We start from the raw sequence: 17,233 nt of genomic DNA on the forward strand, positions 1-17,233 counted from the left end.
GGTGAGGCCGCAGCTGGAGTACTGTGTGCAGTTTTGGGCACCGTACTTACGCAAGGATATTTTGGCCTTGGAGGGAGTGCAGAGGAGGTTTACTAGGCTGATGCCGGAGTTGAGGGGGTTGAGCCATGAGGAGAGGCTGAATAAACTAGGCTTGTACTCGTTAGAGTTTAGAAGAATGAGGGGAGATCTCATTGAGACATATAAGATGATGAATGGGATGGATAGGATAGAGGTGGAGAGACTCTTCCCGCTCAGAAAGGACAGTGGGACTAGGGGGCACAGCCTCAAGATAAAGGAAGGGCGGTTTAGAACGGAGTTGAGGAGGAACTTCTTCACTCAAAGGGTGGTGAATCTCTGGAATTCTCTGCCCGTTGAAGTGGTGGAGGCTGCCTCGCTAAATAGTTTTAAGATGCGGGTTGATGGGTTTTTGATAAGAGAGGGGATTAAGGGTTATGAGGAGAGGGCAGGAATGTGGAACTGAGTCACAACAGATCAGCCATGATCTTATTGAATGGCGGGGCAGGCTCGAAGGGCTAGATGGCCTACTCCTGCTCCTATTTCTTATGTTCTTATGTACCTAAACAGAGTTACCTAAATGGTAAACAGAGATAGGCTGCTTACCTAGAGTCCTGCTTCTTGTCTAAGGTCAAACAGTGACGAGGGATAAAATCCAAAAGTTGTAACATTATTCATGGAGATCATGGAATCTCTACAGTGCAGAAGGAGGCCATTCAGCCCATCGGGTCTGCACCAACCACAATCCCACTCAGGTCCCACCCCCATAACCCCACATATTTATCCCACTAATCCCCCTACCCTACGCATCCTGAGACACTACGGGGCAATTTAGCATGGGCAATGAACCTAATCTGCACATCTTTGGACTGTGGGAGGAAACCTGAGCACCCGGAGGAAACCCATACGGACAAAGGGAGAATGTGCAAACTCCTCACAGACAGTGACCCAAGCTGGCAATTGAACCCGGGCCCCTGGAGCTGTGAAGCAGCAGTGCTAACCACTGTGCCACCATGCCACCCACAGCTCAGATCTTGGTAATGTGCCAGAATGGTTTTGGGTTCAGCTATTCAGCTAACAAGGCCCTTGGTTGGAACTTATTGTAAACAGGCAGGTAACAGTGGGGCCATTAACACCATGTTGGAGATTAGGGGCGGAATCTTCCTGTCCTGCCTGCCATGGGAATTGTAGGGGGTGGAACACAGACCTATTGACCTCGGTGGTACTTTCCGATCTTGGGGCGAGTGTGGCTGGAAACTCCCACTGTAGGGGTCCCAAGCAGCTGGTTGGGGCTGACAACTCATCTGCTAATCGATTGTGTTGCCTTGGCTGGAATGTTACGTTCCTTGTGGTGTGAGGTGTTAGCCTTTGCTGACTTTCAAGCTGCTCAGAAACTTCCAGAAGGCAGCATGCGTTCAGCCTTTTTTATTAACCCAGCTATTGTCCATTTTGAAAAACAAGGAGGAAAGAAAAAACAGTATTATGAAATAACTAGGCTGATGGGGATATAAAGATATTTTCTTGCTGCTCCCTGGCTAGAATATAAACAAGTGTTTTGTTCTGCAGTCTTCTTGCAGAAGAATGTTGCTATGCTGTGCCAACCACTGCAAGGTCACAGGTTGTTAAGTGTTGCAAGTGTGAGTAGGTCCTGCCGCCCCCCCCCACTTCTCCCCTGGGCAGTGACAATGATGGGTCAGTCCACGTATCGTGCAGGTACAAGCATCAAAAAAAATGGATGCCAGGAAGGAGAAGAATAAGACGGCTAATTGCAAACTAGATCCAAGAAGTGGGATTTGGGGAGGTTTTTAAAGCTGGAGTGAGGCTGTGTAGCTCAGTGGTCAAAAAAATGGATAAAGGCAAATGAAAGGAGAAAACGCCAACATAATGACCATTCAACTTGATTAAGCAGGCCAAGTGCAAATATTTTGCAGCATTAATATGGTAAGAAGTCTCACAACACCAGGTTCAAGTCCAGCAATCTATTTGGAATTACAAGTGGAATACTGTGTACAGTTCTGGTCAGCGTATTCTTGAAAGGATATTATTAAACTAGAAAGAGTGCAGAAAAGATTTACTAGGATGCTACCAGGACTTGATGCTTTGAGTTATAAGGAGAGACTGGATAGACTGGGACTCTTTTTTTCCTGGCGCGTAGGAGACTTAGGGGTGATCTAATAGAGGTCCATAAAAATAATGAGGGGCATAGATCAGCTAGATAGTCAACATCTTTTCCCAAAGGTAGGGGAGTCTAAAACTAGAGGGCATAGGTTTAAAGTGAGAGGGGAAAGATACAAAAGGGTCCAGAAGGGCAATTTTTTCACACAGTGGTGATGAGTGTCTGGAACAAGCTGCCAGAAGTAGTAGTAGAGGCAGGTACAATTCTGTCTTTTTAAAATGCATTTAGACAGTTACATGGGTAAGATGTGTATAAATGGATATGGGCCAAATGCGGACAATTGGGACTGACTTAGGGGCTTTAAAAAAAAGGTGGCATGACAAGTTGGGCCGAAGGGCCTGTTTCCATGCTGCAAACCTCTATGACTCTATGATGAGCTTTCAGAGCACTGCTCCTTCATCAGGACTCAAAGCTTGTGATTCCAAATAAACCTGTTGGACTTTAACTGTGTCCATCCCAGTCCAACACTGGCATTTCCACATCATTGACAATACTAATAGTTAGATAACTCCCTATATCAGGCTGTTGTGTGTTATTAAACTTCAATTCTAAAATGGACCTAAAATCTTCATAATTATTAATTGGAAATATTTTTAGAGAATGCAGAAAGTCTAATATTGTGATTTAAATTATCAACTTAAGTTTTAAGAAGAAATTTGACGTTATTAAACTTTTATCTTTATCACAAAGGATGTGTCTGTGAGATGCTGAAAAGCACTTGCTTTCTGCAGGTTTAGGGAGAGACACCCAGAACAGAAGGTTTCAAAGCCTGAATGAATTTATTGCCTAAAACATAATGAGTATTTGATGATTGGTGTTAACTCATTAAATACTTCAATGGTGGATGGCAGTATTGTTTTCTAATAGTTATTTAATGACCATCCTAATAGGGAGCCATAAACTTCTTAACTAGATGACTTGCTTGGTGGTTATAATGGTTTATCAAAGTTAAATGAAGATTTATAAGGCAAGTCATGTGTACATCCCTTGGCCTTTCCAGCATTCTCTGATAACACAATCATACACCAATGTCAAACGTCAAGTAGCTGTTTAGATGCAGCAAAACGGAGTTAATAGCATTGTCGGAATAAAGTAAATGTTACATTTCCTGCAATTCAGGAGACTTTAAATTGCGGTTTCGCTGTAAATCCAGAAATGTCACATTCAGAAAAGGGCCTTAACCGGTACGAACACGGGAGCTGCAATTATGTCAGAGGTTACTCAAAATTCAAACGAAATGCTGTTCCTGCCTCCATGCTTAACTAAGACATGATAATATTCATCGCAGCTGGATGGAGACAAGACATTATGAGCATCTTTGCTGTATCTTGCTGCCTAGCAACATATTCATCCCACATACAAACATAATGCCTCTCAGTGCAGCAGCAGCATGCCTACTGCAGTTAGTGTGCCTGCACCATATACTTGCTATTAACAACAGACGCCCAGCAATTCTGATTTATTGCAATGTTTTGATGCTTGTGCATGGACACAGCAAGAGACTGGAGAACTCTGCGGAGAAATGGAAATGCTTGTGGCATAGTTTATTGTGCACAATGTAGGAAGAAATGCCTTGTGGACTTCTTTTTATACTGTGAGCAAAGAATAGCGAGTGTAGCAGGAATAATTTTTCTTTTTGTTTGGAGGACACTCTTAGGGTCTCTCTTCACCAGCCCTATACAGTTAGCCAGAAGGGAGTTTTAAAGTAACAGGTCTCCCCACCTCTTTCTCTCTCCCCATCTTGAAGTTTGCAAATACCTAGCTTCAGCCCACAAACTATTTATAAAATTAAGAGTTGAAAGGAAATGGCTGGTGAGCAGATTCACAACAGATGTTGCAATGATAAACTGGAGACCTCCTCCAGTGTTAGGTGGGCAAAAATGTGGCCCCCATAAAACCCACTGCTGCTTAAAATTATAGTGCCAGTTAAGAGAAGAAATTGCCTCAGGAAATAGCACTGCCAGGCGAAAATTGGGGGCATCTTGATTATCATCTACAGCAAGTGAACACCTACTAAGGAGCTAAGATTTCCTCTGTGCATTGTGTAATGGAATTGCAAACCCGTTAATAAAGAATGCATTCGTGGTTTCATTACACATAGCTCATAGAGATAATATTCCCCAGGAATGGGTGTGAGTCAGCAGTCACTGAGGGATGCCTGACTAAAGGAGTTTTAGCTTTGTACTCAACTTTTTCTTTCATATCCTATTTTAAAACATGCTTAATCCTAATGTCTTCAGATCTCCTCAGTTGGTATTAAACAATTGGAAAGGATCTTCCAGCCTTGGGTGTCTTTGGAGGTCTTGTCCCTGAGCTGGCTGTTCGAAGTTGGGATGGGGACAATCGCCTGCAATATTCCCCTTGATTTCCCTTCTTTTGTAATGAACAAGTCACATGGACAAGGTATGGTATGGTAGCACTGCTGTCTCTCAATGCCAGGGACCCAGGTTCGATTCCCAGCCTGGGTCACTGTCTTTGTGGAGTCTGCATGTTCCCCCTGTATTTGCATGGGTTTCCTCCGGGTGCACCAGTTCCCTCCCACAGTCTGAAAGACGTGCTGGTTAGGCCGTGCTAAATTCTCCCTCAATGTAAGAGATTTTCACAGTAACTTCATTGCAGTGTTCATGTAAGCCTACTTGTGACACTAATAAATAAACTTTAAAAGACTTTAAAACTTTCACTGGCTTCAGCAGATTTTTTTTTGTGAGGCAGTGCTGGGGTTGGAAACATTGCAGGAGACGATGCGTGGGTTGAATCCATTCACTCAGTAAAACATGAATGGATGGATCATCCTGGTCCATGATACTCTTATCTCAATGAATTAGTCAATTATTTCTTCATTTAGCTACATTCCCAGAAGGAAGTAAAACAGTTCAGACCAGTATTCTCATTTCCCTGTTTTACTGCTTTTTTTCCTTCGGGATGAAAAATAGGTTAGTTTCATCACTCACTGAAGGGGTTAGTTTTGTGGGAGGAGTGTAGCTGATTACTACATTTAAAAGAGAAATAAAAACTAAACAGCAACTGGCTCCAATGGGCCCTGTCCTGGATTTCATTGGGAGATGCTTGGCTGTGTACAAGGATCCTAACCGGAATCAGCATAATCTAGATCACAGGCTGGTCAGCGATAAACGCAGGATTTTATATGATAATTAAATAGACTCAAACAGATTTTCAAATCATTTTATTTTTCCTTTGAATCTGATTCCAACCAGGCCAACATTATCATCCTGTGGTGAGATCAGCAGGCGCATAGGAAAGGCGCGACACAGGATGAGAAGGTGACACAGGACGAGAAGGCGACACAGGACGAGAAGGCGACCTGCCCCCCCCAGAGATCACAGAAGGCAGAAACCACTGTTACCTAGGCATATCAATAGAACAGTATTTCTGTTGATGCCGTCTTCAAAAGTGGCACTTCTGTCTGGCTTTTTCCTTAACTGAGGTTCAACCCCACTCCCACCATGTCTGACAGGGCACTCAGCAGGGCTCAACCCATTTCAAACCCATGCAGGCAGTCACCCAAGGCTGGAATTGAACCCAGGTCCGGGCGTTGTGAAGCAGCAGTGCTAACCACTGTGCCATTATGCCGCCCATTATGCAACAGTCCTACATTTCGTAACTTTTCATTCCAGGAACAAGAATGAAGAGCTGGCTGGTAGAAGACAAGAGATACATACTCCTTCAAGCCTGGCTCCTGACATCTAGGAAGAACCCCACCATGTAGGCACAGGAGTACTCCAACAAGAGCTACATAACCACCAGGTCTGCAATAGAACAAGAAATCACCATGTTGAAGATGTATTTCAAGTGCTTAGATAGGACAAGAATCATCCCCCTGTACTTCCTGGTGAGTATGGTCAGAAACATTGTAGTGTCCTGCACAACACTGTGCAGCAGAGAGGATATTTTTTATGCATCCGTGGGACATGGTATCGCTGGCTGGTGAGCATTTATTGTCTGTTCCTAGTTGTCCTGAGTAGCTTGCTAAGCCATTTCACAGGACAGTTGAGAGTCAACCCACATTGCTAGAATCGCATGTAAGCCAGACCAGGTAAGGACGGCAGATTTCCTTCCCTAAAGGACATTAGTGAACCAGATGGGTTTTTCTGACAATCGACAAGGGTTTCATGGTCATCAGTGGATTCATAATTCCAGATTTTTTTTATTGAATTCAAATTCCACCATGGCAGGATTCAAATCCAGATCCCCAGAATATTAGCAGAGTTTCTGGATTAATAATCTAGTGATAATACCACTAGGTCATCGCCACCCCACAGTTGCAGTTAGAGCAAGACCAGGGTGGCCAGTTTCATTATCCCTGGTATTGCCTTCCCAGCTGTAAGGTTCAGTGAATTACTTTGATTGTTATAAATAACAAATAAAATCACAGCAATCTCACACTCCCTCCGCATCACCCAAGCCCCTTGCTTTGCATCAAACAATCCTGGAACCACTCATCCACCCCATGGATCTTGTTACATACTGACATTCAGCATTAAACACATGAAAAGGAGTTTGCACTCGGAATGCATTAATGTGCAAGGTGACACAGTGGTTAACACTGCTGCCTCACCCAGATTCGATTCCCAGCTTGGGTCACTGTCTGTGTGGAGTCTGTACATTCTCCGCGTGTCTGCATTGGTTTCCTCGGATGCTCCGATTTTCCTCTCATAGTCCAAAGATGTGTAGGTTATGTGGATTGGCCATGCTACATTGCCCTTTAGCCAGGGGCATCTAGCTAGGGTAAATGCAAGGGGTTACGGGGAGAAGGCTTGGGTGGGATTGTGGTTGGTGCAGACATGATGGACCAAATGGTCTCCTTCTGCACTTAGGATTCTATGATCTAATCAATAAATTTTATATGCCACTGTAGAAAGAAGGGGCATACAAAATAAGAACATTTTTGTCAGTCACCCATGTGCATTAATACTTTGGTAAATTACAATTTCTTTAACTTCTGCTTCTCATTACTTCTACATGGTACATCCCATAGAGCTTCAGCAGAGAGAGAGGCAGGTTGTTCTGACGGCTAAGATGTACTTGGCCTCTGTCTTAGGATCCAATTATCAAGACGATGAGGTGATGGATAAATGGGGATGTGAAGAAATGCATAGAAAGTGAAATAAAAACAAAAGCACTGTGGATTTTTTTTATTCATTCGTAGGACATCACTGGCCGGCCGGCATTTATTATCCATTCTTGTTGCCTGAGGGCAGTTGAAAGTCAATCACATTGCTGTGGCTCTGGAATTAAATGTAGGCCAGACCAGGTAAGGATAGCAGATTTCCTTCCTAAAGGACATTAGTGAAGCAGATGGGTTTTTCCAACAATCGACAATGGTTTCGTGGTCATCAATAGATATTTAATTCCAGATATTTTTTATTGAATTCAACTTCCACAATCTGCCATCACAGGATTCGAATCCGGGTCCCAAAACATTGGCTAAATTTCTGGATTAATAGTCTTGCACTTATTCCACTTGGCCATCGCCTCCCTCATCTGAAATGAAAACAGAAAATGTTGGATAGACTCATCAGGCCTGGTAGCATCTGTGGAGAGAGAAACACAGTTAACGTTTCGAGCCTATTTGAACTGCAGAAGGGCCATACAGACTCAAAACCTTAACCGTGTTTCTCTCTCCACGGATATTGCCAGATCTGCTGAGTTTATCCAGCATTTTCTGTGTCTATCAAAGAAACTGAAAGCTGTGCTGCTGCTGAAGTAATGGAATGATGAGGTGGATACGTGGATGGGTGAGAGGAGAATGGCTTTAAGCCACAGCATGTCGATGAATCAATAAATGTCCTCATTCTTCCTGACTGGATCGTTAATGCATCTCCTGAACTGTGTCCCAGACTGGCAGCTAGGCACAATGCAGCTGCTCAACTACTTCCAACATTGCCTTGCTTTTGATTTGATTTATTACTGTCATTTGATTTATTATTTGTCATGTTTGACTAATTTGGTGGAATTCTTTGAGAACATTACATGTGCAATGGACAATGGGGAACCTGTGGATGTGGTGTATCTGGATTTCCAGAAGCCATTTGACAAGGTGCCGCACCAAAGATTGCTACATAAGATAAAGGTGCACAGTGTTATGGGTAATATATTAGCATGTATAGAGGATTGGTTAACTAACAGAAAGCAAAGAGTGGGTGTTTTTCTGGTTGGCGATCTGTGAGTAGTGGTGTGCCTCAGGGCTTGTGTTGAGACCACAATTGTTTATGATTTACATAGATGATTTGGAGTTGGGGACCAAGTATAATGTGTCAAAATTCGCAGATGACACTAAGATGGGTGGAAGAGCAAAGTGTGCAGAGAACGCTGAAAGTTTGCATAGGGATATAGATAATTTAAGTGAGTGGGTGAGGGTCTGGCAGATGGAGTACAATGTTTGTAAATATGAGGTCATCCATTTTGATAGGAATAACAGTAAAATAGACTATTATTTAAATGGTAAAAAATTGCAGCATGCTGCTGTGCAGAGGGATCTGGGTGTCCTTTGCAGGAATCTGAAGGAGTTGGTTTGAAGGTGCAGCAGGTAATTAAGAAGGCAAATGGAATTTTGTCCTTCATTGCTAGAGGGATGGAGTTTAAAAACAGCGAGATTATGTTGCAGCTGTATAAGGTGCTGGTGAGGTCACACCTGGAGTATTGTGTACCATTTTGGTCTCCTTACTTGAGGAAGAATATACTGGCACTGGAAGGGGTGCAGAGGAGATTCACTAGGTTGATTCTGGAGTTGAGAGAGTTGGCTTATGAGGAGAAACTGAGTAGACTGGAGTGATACTCATTGGAATGCAGAAGAATGAGGGGAGATCTTATAGAAACGTATAAGATTATGAAGGGAATAGATAAGATAGAAGCAGGGAAGTTATTTCCACTGGCAGGTGAAACAAGAACTAGGGGGCATAGCCTCAAAATAAGGGGAAGCATTTAGGACTGAGTTGAGGAGGAACTTCTTCACACACAGTTGAGAATCTGTGGAATTCCCTGCCCAGAGAAGCAGTTGAGGCTACCTCATTGAATGTTTTTAAGGCAAGGATAGATAAGTTTTTGAACAGTAAAGGAATTAAGCATTATGGTGAGCGGGCAGGTAAATGGAGCTGAGTCCACAAAAAGAACAGCCATGATCTTATTGAATGGCGGAGCAGGTTCGAGGGGTCAGATGGCCTACTCCTACTCCTAGTTCTTATGTTCTTATTAGCATAAGTGAAAAGTATTGTTTCTTGTGTGCTATACAAACAAAACATACCGTTCATAGAGAAGCAAACGAGAGTGTAGAATGTAGTGTTAGTCATAGCTAGGGTATAGAGAAAGATCAACTTAGTGCAAGGTAGGTCCATTCAAAAGTCTGATAGCAGCAGGAAAGAAGCTGTTCTTGAATCAGTTGGTACATGACTCAGACTTCTGTATCTTTTTCCCGACAGAAGAATGTGGAAGAGAGAATGTCCAGGATGCATGGGGTCCTTAATTATACTGGCTGCTTTGCTGAGACAGTGGGAAGTGTAGACAGTCAATGGATGGGAGGTTGGTTTGAGTGATGGACTGGGCTACATTCATAACTTTTTGCAGTTCCTTGCGGTCTTGGGCAGAGCAGGAGCCATACCAAACTGTAATACAACCAGAAAGAATGCTTTCTATGGTGCACCTGTAAAAGTTGGTGACAGTCGCAGCTGACATGCCAAATTTCCTTAGTCTTCTGAGAAAGTAGAGGCGTTGGTGGGCTTTCTTAACTATCATGTTGGCATGGGGGGACCAGGACAGTTTGTTGGCGATCCGGACACCTAAAAGCTGCTGACAGCAACAGGTCCCATCCTCCCGTTGCTGAGAAAATGCTTGTCCAGTCCAGGGAAGCAAATCCAGTCTCTGCCTTTGCTCTTTGTGTATCCATCCCACAGCCTATCCCACTTCTCCAAATTCCGTTTCTGACAAAAAGGTTGTGGCGTGCATCTTGCTATATGGGTAGCTACAGACACAAAATTCCAAAGTCAAAACTTACTGGGGGGACATTTTCCACAGCAGGGGCAGAAACTCCCACAGGAACCCCAGAACATCTTTAATGTCAGTGAGATTTCCCTGACTGGTTGTTCCTGCTCCCCGCAAATGATGTGATGGAAATCCTGACTTTGAAAGTCAGGATCCCTATTTGCACAGACGTAAATGTCATTATCAGGCCTTTACACCGCACCCCCACCACCACCACTGGATTGCCTATTCATGTTGGTCTGTTCATCAGGGCTAATCCCCCCACCATGGCCCGCTGGAGTTGCACAGGTCAGTACAGTCCCTGGGGTACATGGGTCATGCCCAGACAGTATCCTGGCACTGCCCCCAGCACTTGCCCCTGTCATTGCCTGGATACTGACCTTGGCATTGCCATCTATACTGCCTGGTCACTGCCCCTGGCACTTGCCCATGTCACGCATGGCCTGGACACTGCCCTGGGCACTGTCATTTCATCCTCACACTGCCACTGAGCCGGGACATTGCCAAGGAGCAGTGCTCGGGTAGTGATGGCAGGGGGAGAGAATGTGGGGGAGGGGGAGGTGTGCTCTATGGAGGAGGGTGGCGGCGCATGGGGGAAATCCCATGGTGGGATGGGGAATTCTGTGGTGAGAGGAGGGGCGAGTTCTGTGGTGTGGTGGGGAATTCACCACAGAATCTCCCCAACCCCACCAGGGAAGAGGGGAGTTTCATATGGAGGTGAAGGAGTTCTGTGGCATGGGGGGCAGTGTTCCATGGTGGGAGGGGGGGTTCTGTGGCATGGGGGGCAGTGTTCCAATGGTGGGGCGTGGAGTGGGGGGGGGGGAGTTCCGTGGTAGTGTTGGGGGCAAGTTCTGTGGTGAGGGGTGGAGAGGGGAATGTTCTGTAATGTGGGCATTTGGTGATGGAGGTGGTTTCTATTTTTTAAGTTGTTGATCTCACCAGTGTAATGCTGGGATTCCCTTTGCCCTCTTTTTCTCCCTGGGCTCTCAATACTGCCTTTGGGTTGGCGACCTCCTTGCCATTATTCCCGCACGATGTGCCACCCCACCATTTTTCTTTCAGAAAATAATGCCCCTCCTTTCAATTGGAGGAAATGGGAGAATCCACATTCGTCACACAGGTATCTCTCTCCCAGGGACTCACTTCCACATAACATTCAGCCCCAGTTCCCGATGTCAAAATGAAACAAGAGAAAAAGCTGTCGCTTTAATTGCAAACCTGCAAGGGGTTTAAAGAAGAATGGTGCGTTATTTGCACACCAGGGGGTCAGATTTAGTTCCATTTCTACAGTATTTTGGCACACTATAATCCAATCTTCTTTCTAAAAGCCCTGGGTGGCCCAGTGTGTCAGAACAGCCCCTTCACCTTGGGGCGTTTCTGGGTTCAATACTAACCCAGACAGATGGGTGGATAATGGCTTCTCCTCTCTCGCTCTTGGCTGTTATGGATCACCAGTGCAATGCAATTTAGCTACTTACGAGCCAGTTGCTACAGCACAAAGCCGCCTGTACATTTAGCACTAATTAATAGTAATTCAGTAATGCTCCAACGAAAGGGAGGGATTGAAAGAATCAATAACGCAGAGGTGCCCAAGTGATGATGCAGCTGAGCCACTTTTTGCTGGGCTAATTCAGAGCAAGTCCTGCATTGCAGCTGGTCTAATACAGACCTAACTTAAGAATGCTAAATGTTACATGGGCATACAGTCGAAACATTTCGCATTCCTCACTGCTTTTATCATTCATCACTTTGGAAGCACGTAACAAGAGTTAGTTCGGCATAAATTGACAGACTGTGAGAATGGGACCATATCAACAGCAAGAGTTTTCCATTAAACCTGCGAGAAAATGGCAAATGATACAATCTCAACAGTGAGAATGCATGCTAATAGATTCAACCCCTGTGTATCTAAATGGCAGTTTAATTACTTTATCCATTTATACTTAATAGAATTATTCTTTATTTCTCCTTCTATCCTGTCTATTCCACGAATCACTCTGGTCTCTGGCCCCTGCCCGTGCAGCTTTGAGGGCCTGTGCGCACGGAAAAGCCACGAGAACCCGAGGCCATTCAACAAAAATGAGTGAAGCATCATTTTAAACCTGGCATCAGGGCAGCATCTCGCCTCTTCTGACAAATGTGTGGAACAATCTTCCAGGCAGGGGGGTAAATACAAAGCCATTAGGGATATTAAAAGCGCAGTTGGATGAACCAAATGGCTTTCTCGTGGCCCCTGCCTCTTCTCCTGCCCTCCTTCGGAACGTTTGCACATCCTTGAGATGCCACTAGGAGAAATGTAAAAGGGAATGCTGAATCTTTCCCTTAATGCCTGGAGGTGTCATATCATCAGAGGGGAGGAAACGGAATTTTTTCATCGAATACAATTTCTACAGTGCAGAAGGAGGCCGTTCGGCCCATCGAGTCTGTGCCGGCAGATCATCTTACCCAGGCCCACTCCCCTGCTCTAATCCAGTAACCCTTCATATTTACTTACCCCACTAATCCCCCTAACCTATACATCTTGGAATGCTATGGGACAATTTAGCATGGCCAATTCACCTGACCTGCACGTCTTTGGACTTACTAATGAAACCCTTGTTCTCTCAATTTTGGAAGACATTAATAAACCTTAAAATCTGTGAGCCACTGTTGCTTTCCTTTCTAAGAAGAGTTATGTTTACAATTGGAGAACAGGATGAGCAATAAACAGTCAAATATTTGTTTGAAGCTATCACTACTACCAACATCCTGTCCCCCTTTCACAGTTTAAAGTAGTCCCAGGTCTACCTCTTCCATAATATCTTGCCCATATCACATCTCAGGTGACTTGTTTTAAGGCTGAAAATCTCATATTTCTGTATTTTCACAACTTGGGCTCCCAGTGCTCTTTCTGTTCCCTGCAATGCCTCCAAAGCTTGAATGCTTCCTTCATAACCAAAGTTAACCCTAGTGTTCATGGTGCCAGCCAACTCATATTCCATTTTCCTTTATTATTGGTTAAAGCTTAGAACATTTTGCTGGAATTAAAACAGAAAATGTTGGAAATATCCAAGGGAGAGAAGGAAACAGTGTTAAGATTTCAGGCCATTCATCAGAACTGATAACCTGCACAATAATGGCCACGTAAACAACATGGATCCAGAAAGGGGAGATTCTGTTTGACTGCTTTCAAGAAGTGTCAGCTCAAGAAGCGAAAGAATCTACAAAGTGCTGCACCTTTGTTCTATGTGAAAGACATTTTGTTAAGCCAGAAGCTAAGGAAACTCAGCAGCACAGTGGCACAGTGGTTAGCACAGCAGCCTCAGAGATCCAGGGATCCAGATTAGATTCCGGCTATGGGTCACCATCAGTGTGGAGTGTGCACATTCTCCCCATGTCTGTGCAGGTTTCCTCTGGGTGCTCTGGTTTCCTCCCACACTCCAAAAATGTGCAGGTTAGGTGGATTGGCCATGCAAAATTGCCCCTTAGTGTCCAAAGATGTGTAGGTTAGATGGATTAGCCATGGTAAATGAGTGTGGGGAGAATGCTTGTCTAAGATACAATGTCAGACTGTCAATGTAGACTTAATGGGCTGAATGGCCTCTTCCTCACTGTAGCGATTCTATGAAATCTTAGGTACCAACAAGGAATTGTCTGATGGATAATGAACAACATGGTGGACGGTGGCATAGTGGTTTTGTCACTGGACTAGTAATCCAGAGTCGATTAGCTCAGTTGACTGGACAGCTGGTTTGTGATACAGAGGGATGCCAACAGCACAGGTTCAATTCCTAGACCAGCTGAGTTTATTCATGATGGGTCAACCTTGCCCCTTGTCTATGGTGTGGTGATCCTCAGGTTAAATCATGAACAGTCAGTTTTCCCCCTCATAGGGGAAAGTAACCTATGGTCATTGGGGAAGTCTACCTTTTCCAGAGTCCTAACAAAATGCTGTGTGGACCCAGGTTCAAATCCTATCACAGCATGTGTTGGGAATTAAAAATCTAGTAATGATGATTGTCAGAAAATCCCACATTCTATAAGGAAGGAAATCTGCTGCCCTTACCGGGTCTGACCTACATGTGACTCTGAACCCATAGCAAGGTGGTTGACTTTTGACTGCCTTCTGAAATGGCATCTCGGTTGAAAAGCAATCTGGGATGGGTAAAAATACATCCATGAATTATAATGCATTAAGCATTATCATGCTGATGTAAAGATTTTGGAATTCATTATGTTACAGGGAGTTGGTGTGCAGCAAATTGATGGCTATCAGTCACGTGGTTGTTCTTGTATATCAGCCAGCTTCACGATAATTGTTCATGGCTCTGCTAATGGCTCACAAATCTTTCTACATCTTTTAGCATTTTAGGATAAATACCATCGATCTCCGGTGATTGATTTATTTTTGGAACTTTTAGCTTGTCTAGGAATTCCATCTCATTTCAATCAATGTAATTCATTTTGCCTTGGTTATCTCTGTTAAGGATGACATGTTCCTCAGGTTTTTCTTCATAAATATTAGGAGGAAGTATTAATTTAGCATAATAAATTTCTTGTTGTAACGGACAATGTTTATGTGTTCCCTTTATGGCACATAATCAATAGTTCTAAAAGTGAGGAGTGTGTGTTTTCTTACCCTCAGAGATTGTCCCAATTTAAATAATCCCAGCAGGAAACTTTGTGAATTTAAAAATAAGAAAGGTAATTTATCATCACTATCACTAATCACTCGCACAAAGCAATACAAGTACAATTTATGATTGTCTCAGTTTCTTTAGTAGCAGTATGTAGTTTCTTCGATGAGTTGATACTTTACTGGGCATGAAGGTCTCGTAAAGCAGAGGCCTTTCAGTAAGCTGTAAAGTCAAATATCCAGTACATATTGTGGGCAGCAAGATAGCACAGTGGTTAGCACTGCTGCTTCACAGCACTAGTGGACCTAGGTTCGATTCCCGGCTTGGGTCACTATCTCCCCATGTCTGCGTGGATTTCCTCTGGGTGCTCCAGTTTCCTCCCACATTCTGAAAGACATGCTGGTTAGGTGCATTGACCCGAACATGTGCCTAGGGAAATTTCACAGTACCTTATTGCAATGTTAAGGTAAACCTTAATTGTGACAAATAAATAAACATTACTTTATCTCAAGTGAACTTGAAGCTTTGATTTGATTTATTATTGTCATATGTATTTGTATACAGTGAAAAGTATTGTTTCTTGCATGCTATACATTCAAAGCATATTGTTCATGGAGATGGAAAGAAGAGAGTGCAGAATGTAGTGTTACAGTCATAGCTAGGTGCAGAGAAAGATCAACTTAGTGCGAGGTAGGTCCGTTCAAAAGTCTGACAGCGGCAGGGAAGAAGCTGTTCTTGAGTTGGTTGGTACGTGACCTAAGAATTTTGGTTCTTTTACCCAACGGAAGAAGGTGGAAGAGAATATATGCAGGGTGCATATGGTCCTTAATTTTGCTGGCTGTTTTTGAGGCAGTGGGAAGTGTAGACAAGTCAATGTCTGGAAGGCTGGTTTGCAAGTTGGATTGGGCTACATTCACGACCATTGGTAGTTTCTTGCGTCTTGGGCAGAGCAGGAGCCATACCAAGCTGTGATACAATCAGAAAGAATGCTTTCTATGGTACATCTGTAAAAATGGGAACAGATTATGGAAATTCTTTTCCTTTGTTAGGAATCTCCCACTTTCAAAGCATTGATGTTTATTACCTTGGCTACTTGGATGTCCTGCAACTGGATGATAACTCTCAGTGGAATCTCTGCGTCGGAGCACTTTCTTGCTAATTTTTTAAAGCAGACCACATGCTCCTCACCTTGTGATTTATATAAATTCAAAGTCCTTTTCCAAAAAGGGCTGGTGTATATTGATTACAACTCCCATGTTGTTATTTGACTCTTTGAAATTCACCCAGTCTAGATTTGAATGTGAGACCATCACAATACAATGGCATGTCAATGGAAAACACAGTAAGAAGTCTCTCAACACCAGGTTAAAGTCTAATAGATTTATTTAGTAGCAAAAGCCACTAGCTTTCGGAGAGCTGCCCCTTTGTCAAATAAACCTGTTGGACTTTAACCTGGTGTTGTGAGACTTCTTACTGTGTTTACCCCAGTCCAACACCGGCATCTCCACATCATGTCAATGGAAATCCATACACGTTGGTCTAGCACCAATTGCGTTTTCATATTTCTTTTGTCCATGGTTAAACCAAAGGAAGAGCCAGCTGGAATGCTACAGTTCTTTTGTTTATTGTCCATCCTTAAACAGAAGGATGTATGAATTCCCTGGATAGCTATGAATGTGCATCATTTATTGGTTATTTGCATGAGACTCAAGACTGTCCAGAGTGCCAAAGCCAAAATGTCACATGATTTTCAGTGGCCATTTTAAAAGACTGTTTGCACTCAGAATTTTTAAGGCGTTGGCAGAGAGTTCATAATATACCTGAATACGACTTTGTGTGGGATTTTCAGGCCATTCTCATCAGTGGGATCTCCTGATCCCACCGACAGCAAGCCCCTGCCACAGGTTTCCCGACTGTGGAGGGTGGGAATGATGAGAGAACCTGTTGACAGCGGTGGGACTGGAAGACTCCACCACCAACATATGGAGGGCTGCCTCCACCACCACAAAACTGGCAGTGGGGTCGGTGGTGGGGGATTTGTTGGGGGGGCAGTGAGGGGGAAGGAAATCCCCATTCTTTGTCTTCATCCTCGGTTCAGTCCTGGTCGAAATTTCTATTCTCTTCACCTTCTCTCTGTCCCCTTTAAAAGTGAAATATTGAAAGAATTTCCTTACCGTGGATGTTTTTGCCTTTGTGGCAATGCTTCTGTCTCGCTCTCTTTGCCCTTCTGATCTCCATTTTAATGTGACTGTGTGAGTGAATAGGGTGACGCACACCCCATTCGTTCCCTCAGGGTGCCTTGGCCTTTCTCCCCGAAGGATTCGTAGAAGCTGCTTCCCCTCTTTTATTTCATTTTTGGAGCGGTTTATTAATTCTCTCACGGTCAGCTTTTATTTCTTTCAGAACAGACACAGGCACTCAGCAACCATTT

This window comes from Carcharhinus amblyrhynchos, chromosome 27 (genome assembly GCF_965287045.1).
Source record: "Carcharhinus amblyrhynchos chromosome 27, sCarAmb.v2.hapA, whole genome shotgun sequence".
In the NCBI taxonomy this organism is placed as follows: Eukaryota; Metazoa; Chordata; class Chondrichthyes; order Carcharhiniformes; family Carcharhinidae; genus Carcharhinus; species Carcharhinus amblyrhynchos.